A 21,574-nucleotide genomic window follows, 5' to 3' on the forward strand; every position below is an offset into this window, starting at 1 on the left:
GGGTGATGGGGCTGGTGCCTTCCCCTGATCAGCCCGGTCACCTCCCACAAAGGGAGGCCAGACTGCAGCTTAGGCCTGCTTCCCAAGGGGAGCAGGGAGTGGGCCTAAGCCGTCAGTAGGACATCCCCTGAGGGCTCCCAGTACATGAGAGGGGGCAGGCTGGGCTGAGGGAAACCCCCCCCCCATGCACAAATTTTGTGCACTGGGCCCCTAGTGTGTGTGTGTGTGTTTGTGTGTGTGTGTGTGTGTGTGTGTGTGTATCTTTTTTATTTCAGAGAAAGGAAGGGAGAGGGGGAGAGAGATAGAAATATCTATGATAAGAGAAAATCATTGATCAGTTGCCTCTTGCACGCCATCTACTGGGGATTGATCCCACAAGCCAGGCAAGTGCTGTGACTGGGAATTGAGCCATGACCTCCTAGTTCATAGGCCAATGTTCAACCACTAGCCACACTAGCTGGTCTATTGTTATTATATTGATATTGCAAAACCTAACTTCTATATTTAGTATTTGTATCATCTATCTTTATCAATCTCTTTATTTTATACTTTTTGAACTATATCTCACTTGGGCCATTTGTCAGAGGATTAAGAAAGGCACCATGCTATCTGCTCATGTTTATCCAGCCAAACTCTTGGGTTATGGAAAAATATTCATGTTGAAATAAGTGATCTGATTATGACAGCTTAAAGAAGAGACCACACAGAATAATAGAAAGAACACTAAATTGAGAGCTAGAAATTCCAAGGGCTGATGTCCCTCTGCAACCAATTATCCATGTAATCTTAGTTAAGTCTTGTTAGCTTCCTAAATCTCAATTTCCTCTTCTGTGATCAACTACATCAGTTCTAATTATTTCCTAGTGTTGCCGAAATGGTCAAATGGCAAGAGATGAGCAAGCAATTTGAAAAAGCATAATTGTATAATGCAAAGACTCTTTGATTAAAGGACTATCTGGTTTAAAATTTAGAAACTTTGCAATACAGGAAAAAGTACATGTTATTACCTTTTGTAGAAAATCCCCACTGCATAAAACAACCTATATTTTAAAATATACTAAGGAGTACCGGTGATGTTTGTTCAATTTTATGTCATATTACAATACATTTATAATGTGGAAAAACAATCTTCCTCTAATAAAGTTTTAAAATATATCACATTAGTGTCAATAAAATACATATGAAAACTACTTTAGTGTATATTTTAAAATAGAATATTTTCTAATTCAATAATAAGATTCTTATTTGAAAACATGAACATTTCAACTTCAAGCTATTCCCAAAATATACCATATGGTTCTCTAATCTTTTAAATTAAAATACCTAGTTGAGTATACTATTTTAAAATATGCTTTTCAACAATATGCTTTAGCATTCTGTTGAAAACATACTGCCTCTGAGGATGACTTTGGCAGACACACTTAAAAATCTGGCTTTTGCCCCTGAGTCAGAAAGTAGCAAACTCCCAGATGCTTTTCCATCCCACAGATCTTACACTTTCCTTTTCATAAGCTCCTTGAATCCAACCTCAGTCCCTTAAATCATAAGTACATATTTGTTGTGCAGGATTAAGAAAAAGCTCTTAACCAGTTTCATTAACTCCATTAACTTCCATGGGAAAATGGCCAGTTTTAATGCCTATCCAGCATCTAACTACCTGATGGAGGAAGGAATTGGTATTTCTTAAAGATGAGCTTTCCCAAATTTAATTTCATGCATCCTTGACATCAGCTCAAATAGCATCCAGATTCTAAATGAGGTTTAAAATATGTACAAAAAATCCACATTTGTTGTTTTCCTTCAAAAGTATACCCTATCACTAGCACCCAGATATTTTCAAGGAAGTCAAGCTCAAAAGTACCCTCCAGGATTTCCCCTACCCCCACCCTCTAATATATATAACAATGCCACTTACGAATGAAGAAACCTACATGCCCTCAAAGAAAAGTGTTACTTGGTGTAAAGGTCTTCAAAATTTCTTTGGGGAATGAAATTTTGAATAGAGCTATCTGTTTCATAGGTCCAACAGAAAATTGCCACCAAAATGTGATAAGAAAAAACATCAATAAAAGACCCTTGACCCTAAGTATCTCCCAAATTAGACATAACATTTCTTGAAATGACCACATGATTTATCTCTTTCAATTAAAATTATATACTCTTCTCATGACACGTGTCACCTTAATATCTACTAGAGGCCCGGTGCACTAATTCATGCACAGGTGGGGTCCCTCGGCCTGGCTGGCGATTGAGGCCTTTTGGGAGGCCAGCTGGCTAGGAGGAGGGACCCCAGGATGTTGGCCGGCTGGCCTCCAGATTGGGGCCTATCGGGGGGGCCGGCTGGCAGTGGGGAGGGACTGCAGGAGGTGGGCTGGTGGGGTGGGGGGAGGGGCCATGGGAGGTTGGCTGGTGTGGGGGGAAGCCGCAGAAGGTTGGCCGGTCAGGGGGTGGGACCACAGGAGGTTGGCTGTGGGAGCGCACTGACCACCAGGGGGCAGTTCCTGCATTGAGTATCTGCCCCCTGGTGGTCAGTGTGCATCATAGTGACTGGTTGGCCAGTCCTAGTCGTTCGGTTGTAATGGTCATTTAAGCTTTTATATATTTAGATACTCCAGTGATGGCAACTTTTTCTTGCGTTTCTATTGTTTTTATGTATGTGTGTCATTACCATGGCCTAGAATACTCTCTGCTACCTGGTCTGAGTAAATCTTACAAATTATTCAAGTCTCAAAGGATCTTAGTCACCCAGTATTGTGATGATCCATAGACAAGGTGTTGGAAACCACCAGAAGGATAACTCAGAAGAGTTGAGCATAGTTTAGAAGACAGAACTGCCTGTGGTACATGGACCTCACACGTCTGTGCCTGAGGGAGATGGAGAATATAGCATGGCACTGATAGGGTTACTTTAGAATTAGAAGTGACTCAGGCATGATGGGACTATATGTAAGTATATAGGATGGTGATTACAGATACCTTGGGGTAGACAGGAAAACACTGGAAAAGTAGGCATTTGAAAAAGAGGAGAAATTTCCTCATTCAGAGGTCTTCCCTATGGATAAATCGTTAAGGTAATGGTAGTGAAAGTGTAAATGGAGAGACCTAAAAAAATGAATTTAAAGACAAATTTTTCTTATGTATAATTTCACTTGCCATATAAATCAAAGGTTTTCCAAAAATACTGATACTACTGTGTTATAATACCCTGAGCTTTATGAAAATTCAGGTTATAATAGGAAAACTGCATCATGAAATAACAATTTTTCTAAAATGGCCAGATTAAGTAGAGGGAAAATATTCAAACAAGTTACTTCTTTGACCTTTTACCAAAGTGACCAATTTATTTGCTGAACTTCTCAGTCAACTAGATGTTTTGATGTTACATGTCAGTGCACACAGGCCGATGCTCCATCAGGGTAACGCATTTCATGATTGTGGACTCTCAAATACTTATTTGCTTTTAAAATTCCCATTCTCTGAAATAGTAACAAGGGAATGTGTGATTATGAATTTAAATGGAGTTTTTTTAAAAAATCTTAGCAATGTAAAATTTCAAAGGTCATCTGACCATATATTTTTAAAAATGATCGTAAAGAATCAAGATGTTGGCATAGGTTAACACCTGTACTTGCTGCCTCTCACAACTACATCAAAATTACAACTAAAAGACAGAACAACTATCATCCAGAACCGCGGAAAGCTGGCTGAGTGGAAGTTCTACAACTAGAGAGGGAAAGAAGAACGCGCATTGAGACTCATAGGAGGTGCAGAGGTGTGGAATGGGCTGACACCTGGGTGCTCTGCTTTTTTAATTGGGAGGGAAATACAAGCTCCTGCTTGCTCAGAATTCAGTTCTGGGCAAGACTCTAGGAGACCCAGGCAAATACAGGGAGAAACTGGACTATCTGGCATTGGGACAGGAACACGAGGGAGGCTTTCTTTCAGATGGAGGTGCTTGCAGTGGTCATTGTTCTTGCACTGGGACCTCTCCGATGCAAGGCCAACAGGTAGACATTGCTATTTGCTCCACATTGGTGATCCCCTGAGACCCTGCCCCACACAATTTACAAACCCACCCAAGCTATGTGCAGTGGCTTTTACATATGAATGGCCTGTCCTTTCTCAGCCTTAAACCTGTCAAACAGGCAGCAGCTGGGTCAGGGATCCCCAAAGCAATCAATCCTGCAGCAGCAGCCTGCCTTCACACACAGAGCAGGGCCCATCAGGGGGTTTGGGGCTCCATATCCTGTCACGCACAGAGCAGGGTCGATCAGGGGGTTGGGGAGCTCCCCCAGTCACGCACAGAGCAGGGCCAATCATGGGGTTGGGGCGCCGCCACTGTCACACTCAGGGCAGGGCCGATGGGGAGGTTATGGCTCTACCCAGTCACACACAGAGCAGGACCTGTGTGTGTGTGTGTGTGGGGGGGGGTTGGGGCGCCGCACCATGTTACACACAGAGCAGGGCCCAACCCCCTGATCGGCCCTGCTCTGTGTGTAACATGGCGCGGCGCCCCCTGGTTGGGCTCAGAGCAGGGCCGATTGGGGAGTTGGGGCGCCACCCCCTGTCATGCACAGAGCAGGGCAGATCAGGAGGTTGCTATGCCACCCTCAGTCACGCTCAGGGTAGGGCTGATTGGGGGGTTGGGGTACTGCCCCCTGTCACACTCAAGGCAGGGTCAATGGGGAGGTTGCGGCGCCACCCCCTGTCACGCACAGAGCAGGGCCAATCAGGGGGTTGGGGCGCTGCCCCCTGTCACACACAGAGCAGGGCCCATCAGGGGGTTTGGGGCTCCATATCCTGTCACGCACAGAGCAGGGTCGATCAGGGGGTTGGGGAGCTACCCCAGTCACGCACAGAGCAGGGCCAATCATGGGGTTGGGGCGCCGCCACTGTCACACTCAGGGCAGGGCCGATGGGGAGGTTATGGCTCTACCCAGTCACACACAGAGCAGGCCCTGTGTGTGTGTGTGTGGGGGGGGGGGGTTGTGGCCCTGCTCCCTGTCACACACAGAGCCACAGGGCGATCAGGGGGTTTGGGCGCTGCCCCCTGTAACGCTGATCCCGGTACTGGGAGGCCTTGCATCTCCCCTGATCCCGGTGCTGGGAGGCATATTACCCTTTTACTATATTGCCTGGTGCACATGTGGGGGCCAGCTGGTTTGCCCTGAAGGGTGTCCTGGATCAGGGTGGGGGTCCCCACTGGGGTGCCTGGCCAGTCTGGGTGAGGGGCTGAGGGCTGTTTTCAGGCTGGCGGGTGACTGAAGCTCCCAACCGCTCCTTTTTTTCTTTTTCTTTTTTTTTAAATTCTGGGCCAGCTTTAGCTCTGGCTCCAGCTCTGAGGCCTCTGCTGCTGAAAGCAGGTATCTGGTTTGTTTAGGTTCCATAATTGAAACAATGTATAACTCCAGCTCTCAGATCCCAGCTTGCTGAAAGCAGGTTTCTGGGGTTTTGTTTAGCTTCTTTATTTGTTACAATGTTTCAATGTTTCAAACTGCAGGCTCAGAGGCTGGCAAGGCAGGCAGGGAACGTTGGTTTCCTCCATCACTGAAGCAAGCAAGCCTCATGTTAGTTTCAAGCTGCCTGGCTGCTGGCTGCCATCTTGGCTAGCAGTTAATTTGCATATTCCCCTGGTTAGCCAATGGGAAGGGTAGTGGTCGTACGCTAATTACCATGTTTCTCTTTTATTAGATAGGATACACTAATAAAAGGGTAGTATGCTAATTAGCCTGGAGATCTTCCAGACATCCTTCTGGACATAGCCATGGTGGCAGGGCCAAGGCAGAGGCAGTTAGGAGCGATCAGGTTAGTGGGGGAGAGCAGTTATAGGGGGTCAGGCCAGCAGGGAAGGGCAGTTAGGGGCAATCAAGCAGGGAGGAAGGCAAGCAGTTAGGAGCCAGTGGTCCTGATTGAGAGAAGGTGCAGGTCAGGCAGGCAGGAAGGCAAGCAGTTAGGAGCCAGTGGTCCTGATTGAGAGAGGGTGCAGACCGGGCTGAGGGGCAACCCCCCCAATGCACGAATTTCATGCACTAGGACACTAATGTGTGTGTGTGTGTGTGTGTGTGTGTGTCTATACACACACACACATATTAGTGGCCCAGTGCATGGATTCTTGCACATTAAAAGGAAATTAATTAGAATAAATATTTTAATATTGCCATTTGCTATTTCTCTATAATAGAAGTGTCAGAGATAAAAAAGACATTAGTAAAATGTATATGAAAATAATACATAAATTGATTAATAAATAAACAATAACATGATATGACAACAACAAATGATATAAAAACAACAAAACCATTATATAAAAACATTGATAAAAACAATGACTGATAAACTGAGTAAATTTATTCTAATATCTCCCTGTATACCACATTAAGAGTAAAAACACTTTCAGAGTACTTGACTAATTTCCCTTGTGATGATTTAAAACATTAACGTCATGTGCTCTTAGAACTATAACTGACCATGTTTGAAAACTGGTTCAGGTAGGAATATTCCTACTCTATCTAGAGTTGGTCCTTGTGCTTTATTAATAGTCATTGCAAATGCTGGCATCATGGGAAACTGTCTTCAAATTACAGCGCATGTGCAAGTCAACATTTATTTTTAAATTGCCAGTGTGGGTCATATGTACTGGCCAGTCAGTCGGATGTACATATGGGGGGGGAGAGAGAGAGAGAGAGAGAGAGAGAGAGAGAGAGAGAGAGAGAGAGAGAGAGAGAGAGTTGCATGAGGGAGAGGGAGAAGAGGGAGGGGGAGAGGAAGGGGGAAAGGGAGAGATTTCAAGGAATTGGCTCACGTGTTTGTGGAGGTTGGCAAGTTCAAAATTTGCAGTATAGGGTAGATGCCTGAACACCCAGGGAAGAGTTGGAGTTTGAGTCTGCAGTCAGTCTGTGGCAGAATCCCTTCTTTTTTGGAGGAGATCTTTATCTATTAAGGCTTTTTCTGATTGAATGGGGCCCACCTACATTTATAGAGGCTAAGTTTTACTCAAATTTTACTGATTGACAACTGAAGCACATTTTTAAAATATCTTCATAGTGAAGGCTACAACGTTTGACCAAATATCTGGTTTCAGTGGCCTAACCAAATTGACACTTAACGTAAACCATCACAATGGAGACAAGGTACTCCACAGTCCCTAGGCCAAATCTATAGGATGTTAATAGATGTTTTTCATGTTTTTAGGTTTTGGAGACAATTATCATTCTTTGGCTACATACAAAAGATCTGAGTTTAATGAAAAACAGAGGCAACCAAATACTGGGAAGGCTCCAGAGCATAAAGTAGAGCTCTAGGCAGCTCAGGAACTAAGGCTGGCTCATCCAGAGGAATCATGTGTCCTTCAAACAATTTTTAGAAAAGTAGTGGCTGTAATTGATCAGTATCTTGGCACAACCAGGGTCCCGTCAAGAAATCTGGTTAACCAACTAGAATCAGAGATGTAAAAAATTGGGTATTCATTCAAAGAGAATGTGAAAACAAACAATCAATTACATGGTTATTAAAACCACAATGTAGCATCCAGAGTGTAGTACAATGGAACTAGTCTGACAAGAGCCAATAACAGTGACAACGATAAGGACTAGGCATATTTCGAGAGCAGACCTCAAGTTTGTTGCATCTTTTTATAGCCCACCTTAGACTTCACTAGCTCAGATAATAGATAAGTCTATCAAATCAGGTCAGAAGAAGGGCTAATAGGAGAGTCAAGGTACTCATATGGAAAATCAGGTACACAGTTTTGGAGGTAAGTGGCTGAAAAGATCCAGAAAAAATAAAGTATAAAATGGATAAAAACAGTATCTTTAAATTATTATTTGCAACATTTTTGGCAATATAATGCCCATTTAACAAAATGTGCTCATTATAACTGAGCTTTCATCCTTGTCTAGAACCATCATCATTCATAAGAAAGATAATGTGATTTAGATCAAATTATTCCAACTGTGCAAGGTGTTAAATGTCATTCCAGGTAATGAGATAAATGAAGGAAATTTGTAATAAGTGGAACAGCCTTCCAGGGACTCATTGCACTCCAGAGAATTTTAATCTGATTTCATGATAAAGGTTAGCACACACTCAGGTAGCTCCTACTTGTGCTTGTTATTTAAAAAGCATACCTCCTGCAAAGAGTCCAAGGTGGTGACATATTTGGTCCATTTCAGAGGGTACAGGGTGCCCTTTGTGGGAATGATTATTTCATCAGTATCATCAAGAACAAACATTTATTGAGCATTGTGTAGTGGTAGGGCAGTGGGTTAAGGGCATGGAACACAGAAAGTCATAAGACACAATCCTTTTCATATAAGAGGAAGTCTATTTAAGCATACGGTAGCCTAGAATATATTTTCTCCAGAATATAGGTTCCTGCTAAAATGTGTACCATTTATTTTTGACTAAGAAGTCTTTGGGTCAGAAAAGAGTGTATACTATTCAAAAAAGCCAAGATAAATTAAAAGCTAGTTATTCAGTATTTCTTACCATTCCACTGTATTTCAGCAGCTGCAATTCTGGAACTTCATCTACTTGAGGGAAACAACGGGGGCTGTGGTCCATAGTGTTTTCCAGCAACACTCTGACACCAAAGGGATGTTTGTTTTCCCCCACAGCGATTAATTCTCCACTCTCTGAACACCAACTGGATGTGTGCAATTCAATTCAATTGTGATGATAGTTATCTGGAGTTAGCATAGGCCCACAGGCTATTTATTGGCTCAGTCCCACAAGACTGCCCCAAATTCAGGTCCAAGTTGCATGTTTCAGGTTGCCACCTGTACCTCTGACCAACCAGCTATAAATTCAAGGGGTTCTCACAACTCTCTCCTCAGGCTCAACAATGTGGTAGAATGGCTCACAAAACTTTAACTACTTTACCAATTTATAAAAGATACTAGAGGCCTGATGCACTAAATTCGTGCAAGGGTAGGCCTTCCTTCCCCTGGCTGCTGGCACTGACTTTCCTCTTGCACCTGGGACACAGGCTTCCCTCACAACCCCGGCTCCGGAAGGTCATCTGGAAGGATGTCCAGTCTAATTAACATATTATGCTTTTATTATTATAGATTATAAAGAATACAAATGAACAGCCAGATTAAGAAGTCCAGAAGGGTCCTGAGTGCAGGAGCTCCTATTGCCTTGGAGTTGGGGTGTGCCACCCTCCAGGTACATGGATTTGTTTACTAACCTGGAAGCTCTCTAAATCTGACTATTTAGGGGTTTTGATGATGGTTCCATCACATAGGTATGATTGATGAATCATTAACCATTGGTATTTGAACTTAATTTTTAAAAATTTCTTTTTAATTTTTTTTAATCCTTGGCAGAGGATATTGTTCCATTGATTTTTAAGGAGAGTGGAAGAGAGAAGGAAAGACAGAGAGAAACATTGATGTAGGAGAAACACATCGATTGGCTGCCTCCTTCACTAGCCCTGACCAGGGCCTGGGCCAGGGCCAGGGCCAGGGAAAAGCCTGCAACCAAGGTACATGCCCTTGACCAGAATCGAACATGGGACCCTTTGGTGTGCAGGGTGACACTCTATCCATTGAGCCAAACTGGCCAGGGCTTGAACTCAATCCTTAGTCTTTTTCTCCTCCCTGGAATTCAGGGGCTGAAGGGTAAGGTGGAAAGTTCCAAACCTCTTATTATAAGGTTGTCCATCTGGCAACCAACTCCCACCTTAAGGCTATCTAAGAATGCAAGGCCACCAAGAGTCTCTTTATTAGCATAAACCAGTGATGGCGAACCTATGACACGCGTCAGAGGTGACAAGCGAACTCATTTTTTTTGGTTGATTTTTCTTTGTTAAATGGAATTTAAATATATAAAATAAATATCAAAAATATAAATCTTTGTTTTACTATGGTTGCAAATATCAAAAAATTTCTATATGTGACACAGCACCAGAGTTAAGGTAGGGTTTTTCAAAATGCTGACACACTGAGCTCAAAAGGTTCACTATCACTGGCATAAACTCAAGTATGTTTGAAAGTGGCCTGTTAAAAATTACAGAAGGCACACCTATCACTTCTTTGATCAGGATATTCCAAGGATTTTATATATCTTACTAGAGGCCCGGTGAACAAAAATTTGTGCACTCGGGGGGGATAGGGGGTCCCTCAGCCCGGCCTGTGCCCTCTCGCAGTCTGGGACCCCTCAGGGGATGACCACCTGCTGGCTTAGGCCCACTCCCCAGGGGATTGGGCCTAAGATGGTAATCAGACATCCCTCTGGCAGCCCGGCAGCCCTTGGGGGATGTCCACTTGCCAGCGGGGAGCAGGCCTAATCTGCAGTCAGACATCCTTAGCACTGCTGAGGAGGCAGGAGAGGCTCCCACCACCACTGTTGTACTGGCTGGCAGCCATCAGCCTGGCTTGTGGCTGAGCAGAGCTCCTCCCATGTGAGTGCGCCCTGACCACCAGAGGGCAGATTCTGCATTGAGTGTCTGCCCCCTGGTGGTCAGTGTGTGTCATAGTGACCAGTCATTCCCAGTCCTTCTGCTGTTAGGGTCAGTTTGCATATTACCCGTTTACTATATAGGATAGAGGCCTGGTGCATGGGTGGGGGCCGGCTGGTTTGCCCAGAAGGGTGTCCCGGATCAGGGTGGGGGTCCTGCTTGGGTGCCTGGCCAGCCTGGATGATGGGATGATGGCTGTTTGCAGCTGGTCACACCCCCTTCAGGGTGGGGGTCCCCACTGGGGTGCCTGGCCATTCTGGGTGAGGGGCTGAGGGCTGTTTTCAGGCTGGTGGGCGACTGAAGCTCCCAGCCTCTCCATTTTCTTTTTCTTTTTTATTCTGGGATTAATTTACCTTCTATAGCTGTCACTGGAGCTGAGAGCAGGCTCCAGCTCTGAGGCCGTTGCCGGCTGAAAGCAGGTACCTGGGTTCATTTAGATTCTATAATTGAAACTCTGTTGCCATCACTGGCCACTCTAAGCTCTGAGGCCACGCTGGCTGAAAGCAGGTTTCTGGGGTTTGTTTAGGTTCTATAATTGCAACATAGTTTCATCCAGAGCTCAGAGTTGAGCTGCGGCAGGCGGGAACGTTGACTTCCTCCATCACTGGAGTAAGCAAGCCTCATGTTCATGTTTGCTTCAGCTGCCTGGCTGCCAGGCGCCATCTTGGCTGGCAGTTAATTTGCATATCTTGCTGATTAGCCAATGGGAAGGGTAACGAAGTTATGGTTAATTACCATGTTTCTCTATTATTAGATAGGACTAGAGGCCTGGTGCATGAAATTCGTGCACTGGGGGGGTGTCCCTCAGTCCAGCTTGCACCCTCTCCAATCTGGGACATCCCTCTCACAATCTGGGACTGCTGGCTCCCAACCACTTGCTTGCTGCCTGCCTGATTGCCCCTAACCACTTCTGCCTGTCAGCCTGATCACTCCCTAACTGCTCCCCTGCCAGTCTGATCAATGCCTAATTGCTCCCCTGTTGGCCCAATCACCCCAACTGCTCTCCCCTGCTGGCCTGATCACCCACATCTGCCCTCTCCTGCAGGGCATCTTGTGTCCACATGGGGGCAGCCATCTTTGACCACTTGGGAGCGGCCATCTTGTGTGAGGGTGTGATGGTCAATTTGCATATTACCTCTTTATTATATAGGATTGTGTCATAAGTGGTAAGGAAGTCTGGGGTTAAGATGAAAGCTCACAGCCCTAGTCGGTTTGGCTCAGTGGATAGAGCCTTGGCATGAGGACTGAAGTGTCCTGGGTTTGATTCTGGTCAAGGCCATGTACCCCCAAAGGCATGTACCTTTGTTGCAGGCTCTGGCCCTGGTGGAGGGGGCTTGCTGGAGGCAACCAATAAATAGAGTGTTTATACCTCTATCTCCCTGCCTCCCTTCCACTCTCTCTCTCTCTCTCTCTAAAAAAAAAAAAAAAAAAAAAAGGAAAGATGAAAGTTTACTGAAACAATGACCTTTCAAGAAATATTATGCTTAATTAAATCCTCTATCTTCCCATGTCACTCAAAATGGTAGGCAAAATGTATTAGAAACTCAGTGGGTCAAAAACTCATTAGGCTTTGATGTACTGTTCACCCTGACATTTTTCTAGAATTTCCCAATTATCATGTGTTATCCTTCTGCATCATTTTATATTAAAATCTAGAATGAAAACATCAGAAAGATATCTGCAATAAAAGTAGGAGAATATTTCAGAATATTAAAAGAAATGCCTCATTTTGTTACAGTAAAAGTAATTGATGGATAGCTCATTGAAAGGAAGCTAATAAACCCAGTAATTATGGTTCCTCATTGCTGATAATTGATACTTCATTAGGAAGAAATAATAATCAAACAAATCTCTAATCCTCCTCACAATTACACTATTTAATTTGAAGGGGAGAAAAGAATGAAAGAGTGCAGATAATTACTTTTAATTTTGTAAAACTAATATGGCTCCAATATGGTTCCCAACAGGGTAGCATCATACACTTTACAAATAATTAAACCCTCATTCCCTCATTATTATTAAACATCATAAAAAGGCAGAAATTTCAGTTCCTGAAAAAAGATGGCATAGATTCACTTTCCCTGCTCTTCCCCTCTAAATATAACCGAAGACTGTGAAAATAATTTAATAGACAGTGATAAAATGACCCGGAATGATGGAAAGAAAAAGTCAGAAGTTCTAAAAACCTCAGGATTTGAGAAATCACGTGACAGTGAGTCCCCTGGGTTTTCCTTTTTTGCTCCCATATATTCCAGATTGGGCTCCAGAGAGAGTAGATATTCTGGACCCTCCAAAGGGCATTAAACACACACACACACACACACGAAAATAAGAGAAGCCCTCATCTATGGCCAAAGTACCTAAAACAGGCAGCTCAGCAGAGACCTAATGGAAAGATCCATCTATATTACCTATACCCAGGGTATCATATAGCCCAATGGACCATAATAGCAGCAGCAGTGCTACCCCTGCATAACACCCAAGACTATATTGACCAAATCCACAGAGAAACAGCAGGAGCAACAGGCAGCAGGGTCCAACATTATTAAACTGACAACTTCATGCCTGGAGCTGCCGCAAGCTCAAACAACCACAGGAGTAGCAATAACAGCAGTGGCTACTGTGCAGTGAGTCAGGCGGCCTGTTTTCCTTGGTGGGAGTTTCCGGAGATCCCTATCCAACACCCAGAGAAATAATGGCCAGATCTTTTTAAATAATAGCAACCATGGGGCACAGGAGAAGACCCATCTCACATAGCATATCCAAATAAGTGAGAGTTTAATCCACCATGCAAGCAACAACATCAGGGTCTATTTCCTGTACCAGAGCATCAGCAGTCGTATCTTCCACAGTAAGAGTATCAGCAGGACCAATCAGGGACCCATCCACCATTCCCCACCCAAGTTAGTGGCATCCCAATCTGCTACACCAGCAACAGCACATTGAGATCCTTGGGAGACACTGATTCTGAAAAGCAGCAGCAACAAAAGCCCAGAGTTTCAGGAACCTCATTTCAAGGACACTGGGAAGCCTATGCAGCACATGCAGGAATTGAGCAAGTGTTCTAGTGGAGCCATAAGTACACAGCCAATCAGAATAGAATTTCAAGGCTCTATAACGTAATTTATCACTGGAACTGCAGCTCACAAAAGTAGGCAAGGACCTATGCAAAAACCTAAATAGAGTGACTGTGCTGAAATGGAAGATTTAAATGGGATCAAGAGCCTTCTAACATTATACACAAAATTTCCAGAATACAACTGTAAATCACTAGTCATACAAAACAATGAAAACACTGCTTGAATGAGAAAAGACTATTAAATGACTCTAAAACTGAGATAAGAGATATTGAAATTGTCTGATAATGATTTTAAAGCAGGCATTATCAACCAATATTACCCCAATAAAATTAATTAAAATAGGCAGGAGTGGGTTAGAGGGGTCAATGGAGGGGCATCTGTAATACTTTCAACAATAAAGATAAATTTAAAAATAAATAAATAAGCACATACATATTAAAAATGCAAAAATTTCAAATTGTTCTCTATAGGTCTCTCTCTGAGAATATCAGATTCCTCTGACACCAATGTATCTACAGATTTTTTATTCTTATTTAAAACCAAAGAACATGGTGTATTTTTCAAGGACTCATGAAGGAAGAAGTAGCTCAAGGGATTGTTGTCATTGGAAAGGTTTAGTCAAAATCATTGCATCTGACATCACTTTGATTATGCTTATGGGAATTTCTGTCCTTTCTTCCAGTCTTTGGAATCACCAACCTTAAGAAGACTACACTTTCAGGTACTTTGTGATAACTCATTAACAAGGGGTAATTTCCTAAGATTGCATCCAGAGTAGAGCAAGCTTTGAGCAAACTAACTGGGTCAGAAGCCTAAAGAAACATTTAGACTGGTAGGAGGGAACAATGCTGAATTCTGAGAAGGCTGCCCCAATCGCTTAAAGGCACTAATCATGAAGAAATGAGGAGTAAATATCTAAAAGACTGATAAATGAGGAGAGAAGGAATGGAATACTAAGTTATCTACTTAGACATAATCTTGGCCTACAAATTTACAGTGAAGGTGGGGACATAGGAAAGGTATACTGAAAAAGGAATCTAAATATATTTATTTACATATGTATTCAGTAGGTATACCAGATAGAGATGATAGATAAATAGATAGATAGATAGATAGATAGATAGATAGATAGATAGATAGATAGATGATAGATAGATAGATGATAGATGATGATGATAGATAGATAGATAGATAGATAGATAGATAGATAGATAGATAGATAACAGCTAGATACAGGACATTCTATAATAATTGATAAAAAACACTATGAACTGGGAAAATGAAAAACATTTTAGAAAGAATACAGGCTAGGAGTAACCCTTGGCTTATCAGGAGGGATAGGCATCAGGCATTCTAGGATATAGAAATGTTGGGTGCAAAAGTGTGGAAATAAGACATAGAAGCGTCCATTGGTAGAAGCTTAAAGAGATAGATTTAAGCTCAGTATAAAAATAAATTTCATGGTGGACATCTGTAATACTGTCAACAATAATATATATATTATTAAAAATAACTTTCATAAACAGGGCTTTCCAATGATAAAATATAGGACCTTAAGATGAGTTCCTTGACAGTGTATCCATTTATGTTTACATTAAATGACCCCTTGTGTGAATGTCCCAGAGAATATTCAGGGTTCATATGGTTGTTTAAATTTTTATGTCTGTCCTAAAATTGAGGCTTCATGGTAATACTGTAATTCTTGCTCCCAGATTCCCCATCAGCCTATCTAATAAAGAGGGAATATGCTAATTGACCCTCATGCCATCGCAAAGATGGCACCCACAGCCAATAAGGAGGGAATATGCTAATTGACTGCCCCACCCTCAAAGATGGCGGCACCCACAGCCACAAGATGGCCGGCAGGGGAGGGCAGTTGTGGGTGATCAGGCTAGCAGGGAAGGGCAGTTAGGGGCAATGAGGCCAGCAGGGGGACGGGGGGAGTTGGGGGAACCGGGCCAGCAGGGGAGGGAAGTTGGGGGGGGGCAGGCCAGCAGGAGAGGACAGGACAGTTGGGGGCAATCAGGCTGGCAGGGGAGCAGTTAGACGTCGATCAGGCTGGCAGGGGAGTGGTTAGGGGCGATCAGGCTGGCAGGCAGAAGCAGTTAGGGGCAATCAGGCAGGCAGGCAGGCGAGCAGTTGGGAGCCAGCAGTTCCGGATTGTGAGAGGGATGTCCAACTGCTGGTTTAGACCCGATCCCTGTGGGGTTCCAAATTGGAGAGGGTTCAGGCTGGGCTGAGGGACAACCCCCCAGTGCACGAATTTCATGCACTGGGCCTCTTATACTTGCCTAATACACAGGGTCACACTGAAACGACCACCTGACTATAGTGCCTGCAAACTGTCTATTATGTATTTCAATATTTTCTAGGTCCTGTGCTCTAAGTGCCCATTTTAAATTTCTCAAATCAGCATTCCCCATGTACCCATAATCCATATATAATAATCATTAACTCTGGACCACACTTGTTCCATCTTTACCCCCATCACCCTCTACACTCCACCCTAGATTATTTTGGGACAAACCCTAGATGTCACATCATTTTTATCAAAAATATTTTAGTATCACTAAAAGTTAAGAACTTTTTAAAAAACAGGCTCAAAGTATAATTAATGTGTCTAAAGTTTACAATAATTCCTTAATCTGTATCCTTAAATATACAGCCAATGTTTGCCGGGAGCTGGTCCATCCTTGCTGTTTCAAGGGACCTGGCATATATGGCATCCGGTTCTTAATATGTTTGCTCACCTTCTTGGCACTGTGTTTTAACCAAGGTCACCTCTCCGAGAAAGGTTGAATCCCCAGGTAGGGATTTTCCCCTGAAGTTAGGGAGGGAATAAAACCCCTCAACTAAGTGCCAGGCGGGTAATTAATCACTTTAACTATGAACAATGATGCTTAAGCTACATAATCTTTACTCCCTGGAATGGAGATAAGAAACGCCCTAACCTTTGTAATAGAGATTGATAGGATTGAATCAACTGGTATATATACAGATGTAACAAGACAGAAAGACACAGAACTTAGAACACAGAACTTCAGACAGAACTGAGAAGAGAGAACCTACAGACAGAACCTACACAGAACCTACAGACAGAAGAACTTCGCTGGAGAGAACATGGCAAAAGATCCTGGACTGAACCTGACTACAGAAATATGGCAAGAGAACCTGACTAGAACCTGGTGACTGAACCTGGCTGGAGAACCTGGACAGAACCTGGCTGGAGAACCTAGCAAGGGAACATGGCTACAGAACCTCGCTGGAGATCCGAAGCGGAACCTCTCTGGAGATCCAGACCAGAACTTGGCTGGAGATCCTGGCTGGAGATCCTGGCTAGGCTGCTGATCAACTGAACACTGTCTCCGTGTCCTTCCTTCTTCGCCGACTCCGTCTACGCCTTTGGGGACCCCTGGACCCGCTGGGGTTGGACCCTGGCAAATGTTTAAAGTTCCCAAATTATCTAACACACAATTTGTTTCAATCAAGATCAAATCAAAATTCACTCACTGCATTTGGCTGATATGTCACATAAGTCTCTCTGTCTTCTTTTAAGTAGACTTTATTTTTTTAGAACAATTTTAGTTCTACAAAAAAATTGAGAAGACAGTAGCATTCCCATGTACCCTGCACTAAGAGTTTTCTATCAGCATTATCTGTGAGTATGGTACAGTTGGTATAATTAATGAATATTGATAAATTATCGTTAAAATCAATACTTTCTTTAGAAAAATAATAAATAAATAAATAAATTTCTTCTATCACTAAAGGATACTCGCCAAATTTAATTTTACTTCTCTTGAAATGACTGGTTCTACAGAGCTGCGTATCTATACATATAAAAGCCTAAGCAACCGAACAACTGAACGACTGGTTGACTGGTCGCTATGAAACGCATAACCATCAGGAGGCAGATGCTCAACGCAGGAGCCACACCCTGGTAGTCAGTGCACTCCCAAAGCCAACCTCCTATGGCCAGCCAACCTCCCATAATCTTTCCCCCCAGACGGCAGGCCCTGATCACCAGTCAGGACTAGGGACCCCACCTGTGCACGAATTTGTGAACCAGGCCTCTAGTCAATATATAAGCTTGAATCCAAGTTCTCATTCTAATTCTTAACTGCTTTTAAAATATTTAAGAATACATTTTATACCCAAACCACAAATATTTCTTTCTTTAGGCTGCATAAACTTATTACTTCCATTATGCCTTGAAAAATTTTAAGCAGATCACTTTAATTCATCCTTTCTCATTTTAATATGACACTTAGTTTTACCTGTGCAGTTTATCTAGAGCTGCATAGAATTAAGCTCTATTACTCACATAGTTTAAGATTTTGTTTTGGTACCAGTTGAAGTGGGTGAAATGTAACATATTCAGCAGCTTCCCTTTCATATTCTAAATAATTAAAATTATAGAAATAGTATAACAATAAATATTTACATTTTTTTACTGGAAGAGGAGACTATAATGCATCATAAAATATGAAATCTTTTAAAATATGAAGTGGTTTTGATTTGCATCTCTTGGATTAGTGACTTTGAGCATTTTTTCATATGTCTCTTGGCTTCTTTATGTCCACTTTCAAAAAGTGTCTATTTAGATCCTTTGCCCACGTTTTATTGGATTATTTATCTTCCTTTTGTTAAGTTGTATGAGTTCCCTATAAATTTTAGAGATTAAACCCTTATCAGATGTGACATTGGCAAATATGTTCTCCCATGCAGTGGGCTTTCTTGTTGTTTTCTTGGTTTCTTTTGCTGTGCAGAAGCTTTTCATTTTGATGTAGTCCCATTTGTCTATTTTCTCCTTAGTTTCCTTTGCCTTAGGAGCTATAGTGGTAAAGATATTGCTATGAGATATATCTGATATTTTCCTGCCTATGTATTCTTCTAAGATTTTTATGGTTTCCCCATCTTACCTTTAAGGCTTTTATCCATTTTGAGTTTATTTTTGTGTATGCTGTAAGTTGGTGGTCTACTTTCATATTTTTTTTGCATGTATCTTTCCAATTTTCCCAATACCATTTATTGAAAAGACTGTCTTGACTCCATTGTATGTTCTTGCCTCCTTTGTCAAATATTAATTGAGGTACCATCTCACACCTGTCATAATGGCTATCATCAACAAATCAACAAACAGTAAGTGCTGGCGAGGATGTGGAGAAAAAAGAACCCTGGTATACTGCCGGTGGGAATGCAGGCTGGTGCAGCCACTATGGAAAACAGTATGGAGTTTCTTCAAAAAATTAAAAATGGAACTCCCATTTGACCCAGTAATCTCACTTCTAGGAATATATATGAAGAAAACAGAAACACCAATCAGAAAGGATATATGCACCCCTATGTTCATAGAAGTGCAATTTACAATAGCTAAGATTTAAAAACAGCTCAAGTGCCCATCAGCAGATGAGTGGATTAAAAAACTGTGGTACATCTACACAATGGAATACTATGCTGCTATAAAAAAGAAGGAACTTTTACCATTTATAACAGCATGATGCAACTGGAGACCATTATGCTAAGCGAAATAAGCCAGTCAGAGAAAGATAAATATCACATGATCTCACTCATCTATATAATAAAAACCCAGTGGTCATAACACATAATGAACAAAGACCAGTCACCAGAAGGTGACTTGATGCTGCACCCTGCAGCCCCGGCGGGACTTGATGCTGTGTCCTGCGGCACGCTGGGTCTGGGTCTTGTGCAATTTTGTGCTCTGGGCCCCTAGTTTGAGAATATAATGAACAACACAAACTGATGAACAAAACTAGATCCATAGGCATAGAAGTATCAAACAGGCCATCAAACCTCAGAGGGAAGGCAGGGGAGGCTGGGGGGGAGTGGTAAGAGATAAATCAAAGGACTTGTTTGCATGCATATAAGCATAACCAATGGACACAGACAGTATGGGGGTGAGGGCCTGTGCTGGGGGCCAGGAGCGCACAGGAGGGGAGTGGTAAATGGGGAAAAAAGAGACATATGTAAAACTTTCAACAATAAATAATTTAAATATTATATATTAGAAAAGATGAGTTGGTGGGATTAAAAATTGGTACAGCCATTATGAAAACAGAATGGCAGTTCCTGAAAAAACAAATTAAATCTACACACACACACACATGAACACACACACACATTGGTATATTAGTAGACAAGATGAGATTGAAGAGCTCAGTTTAAAAAGCAAGGTGCAGGCCCTAGGTGGTTTGGCTCAGTGGATAGAGCATGGGCCTGTGGACTGAAAGGTCCAGAGTTCGATTCTGATCAAGGGCACATGCCTGGGTTGCAGGCTCCATCTCCAGTAGGGGGCATGCAGGAGGCAGCTGGTCAATGATTCTCTCTCATCATTGATGTTTTTCTCTCCCCCTTCCTCTCTGAAATCAATACAAAATAATATTTAAAAAATTAAATTAAATTAAAGGGGCAGAACTATGTATTATGATTAAATGTATAGGATTTAGAAAAATACATCCATAGATACATATATATGATGGAATATACTTTTTTCTTAAAGAAATGATAACAAATGCCAAAAAATAATTAATTCTCAAGGGAAGTGTTAGTGTGTAGGAGTTACAGTAATGAGTTTTCACTTAATTTAAAAGTTTTTCTGCATTTTATAACTTTAAATATCTGTCTTTTAAGTCAAAAAAGGAGCAAACTTTTTATTGTCTTATTTGTTCTTCCTTTTTATGTTTTTTAATTAAAGTAATTGGGATAATATTGGTTAATAACATTTATATAAATTTCAGGTGTACAACTTTATAATATATCTGTATAGTCTACTGTGTGCTCACCACCCCAAACTTAGTCTCCTGTCACCACATATTTGATCCCCTTTATCCTCTTCATTCTCCCCCACACCCTCTTCCATTCTGGTAACCACCATTCTATTGTGGGTATCTATGAGTTCCTTTTTTGTTTGATTTGTTCCTTTTAGTTTTATATTTTACATGTGAATGAAATCATACAGTTGTCCAATAGCCAATACATGGAAACAACCTGAGTGTCCTTCAATGGATGATGGTACTTCCTTAAAAAAAAAAAAGCCTCATACTATAAACAAAGTTTTATTGCCATTGCCTTTTTATCAATCATGTCACATAGTTGTATCAAAGTGAGTCAGACTGTTCCGGCCTTTTCTGCCCAGTTCTACATAAGTATTTCCTGGCTGCAATTAATTGATCCAGTGAAAGAATAAGAGGGGCAATATGAAAGGCAACCAGTGTAAAAGATTTTCAAATGCACTTTTCTTCCATTCAGAACCCTATTTATTCAAGCCCCTATGTGAAAATATCTAATAAAGTATAGGAGATTTTTGTGCTTAGTGAGGACCCAAGAACTAGTCAGTACAGGTTAGTAGTGCAGGCAAGAGGTAATGATGCTTTGGATGAAGGTTAAAGTAGAAGAGGTGGACAGACATGATGAGATTTGGAATATATTTTTAGAAGTGGAATGAGCAGATAGTCCTATAGTTATAGAGAGCAAAATTAAGAGTCAATGAGTTTGAAGATATATTAATAGAAATTACCTAACTTAAAGAGCAGAGAGGGAAATTAAACAAAGCCTCAGTGACTCATGGGACAACTAGAGGCCCGGTGCACAAAATTCGTGCACAGTTAGGGTCCCTAGGCCCGGCCAGTGATCAGGGCCACTCAGGTTCCCCACCTCCTCTTTCCCTCGCTGCCTGCATGTGCTGCCACCATGTGGTTCCCCGCCTCCCGGCCTCCCTGCCTCCTCCATCCCTCACTCCCTCAGCACCCCACCACTGCCACTGGTCACCCGCCATGTTCCGCGCCACCCCCTGGTGATCAGTGCACATCATAGTGAGTGATCAAACTCCCAGTCTCCCAGTCGAACTCCCAAGGGGACAATTTGCATATTACCTTTTTATTATATAGGATATTAAACAATCTATGTGTTTGTGTAGTCCCAGAAAGAGAGAAGAAACAGATAGATACAGATAAAATATTTGAAAAAATATGGAAAAATTTTATCCAAAAAGAACATTTTCATATTATAGAAA

This window comes from Myotis daubentonii, chromosome X (genome assembly GCF_963259705.1).
Source record: "Myotis daubentonii chromosome X, mMyoDau2.1, whole genome shotgun sequence".
Taxonomy (NCBI): domain Eukaryota; kingdom Metazoa; phylum Chordata; class Mammalia; order Chiroptera; family Vespertilionidae; genus Myotis; species Myotis daubentonii.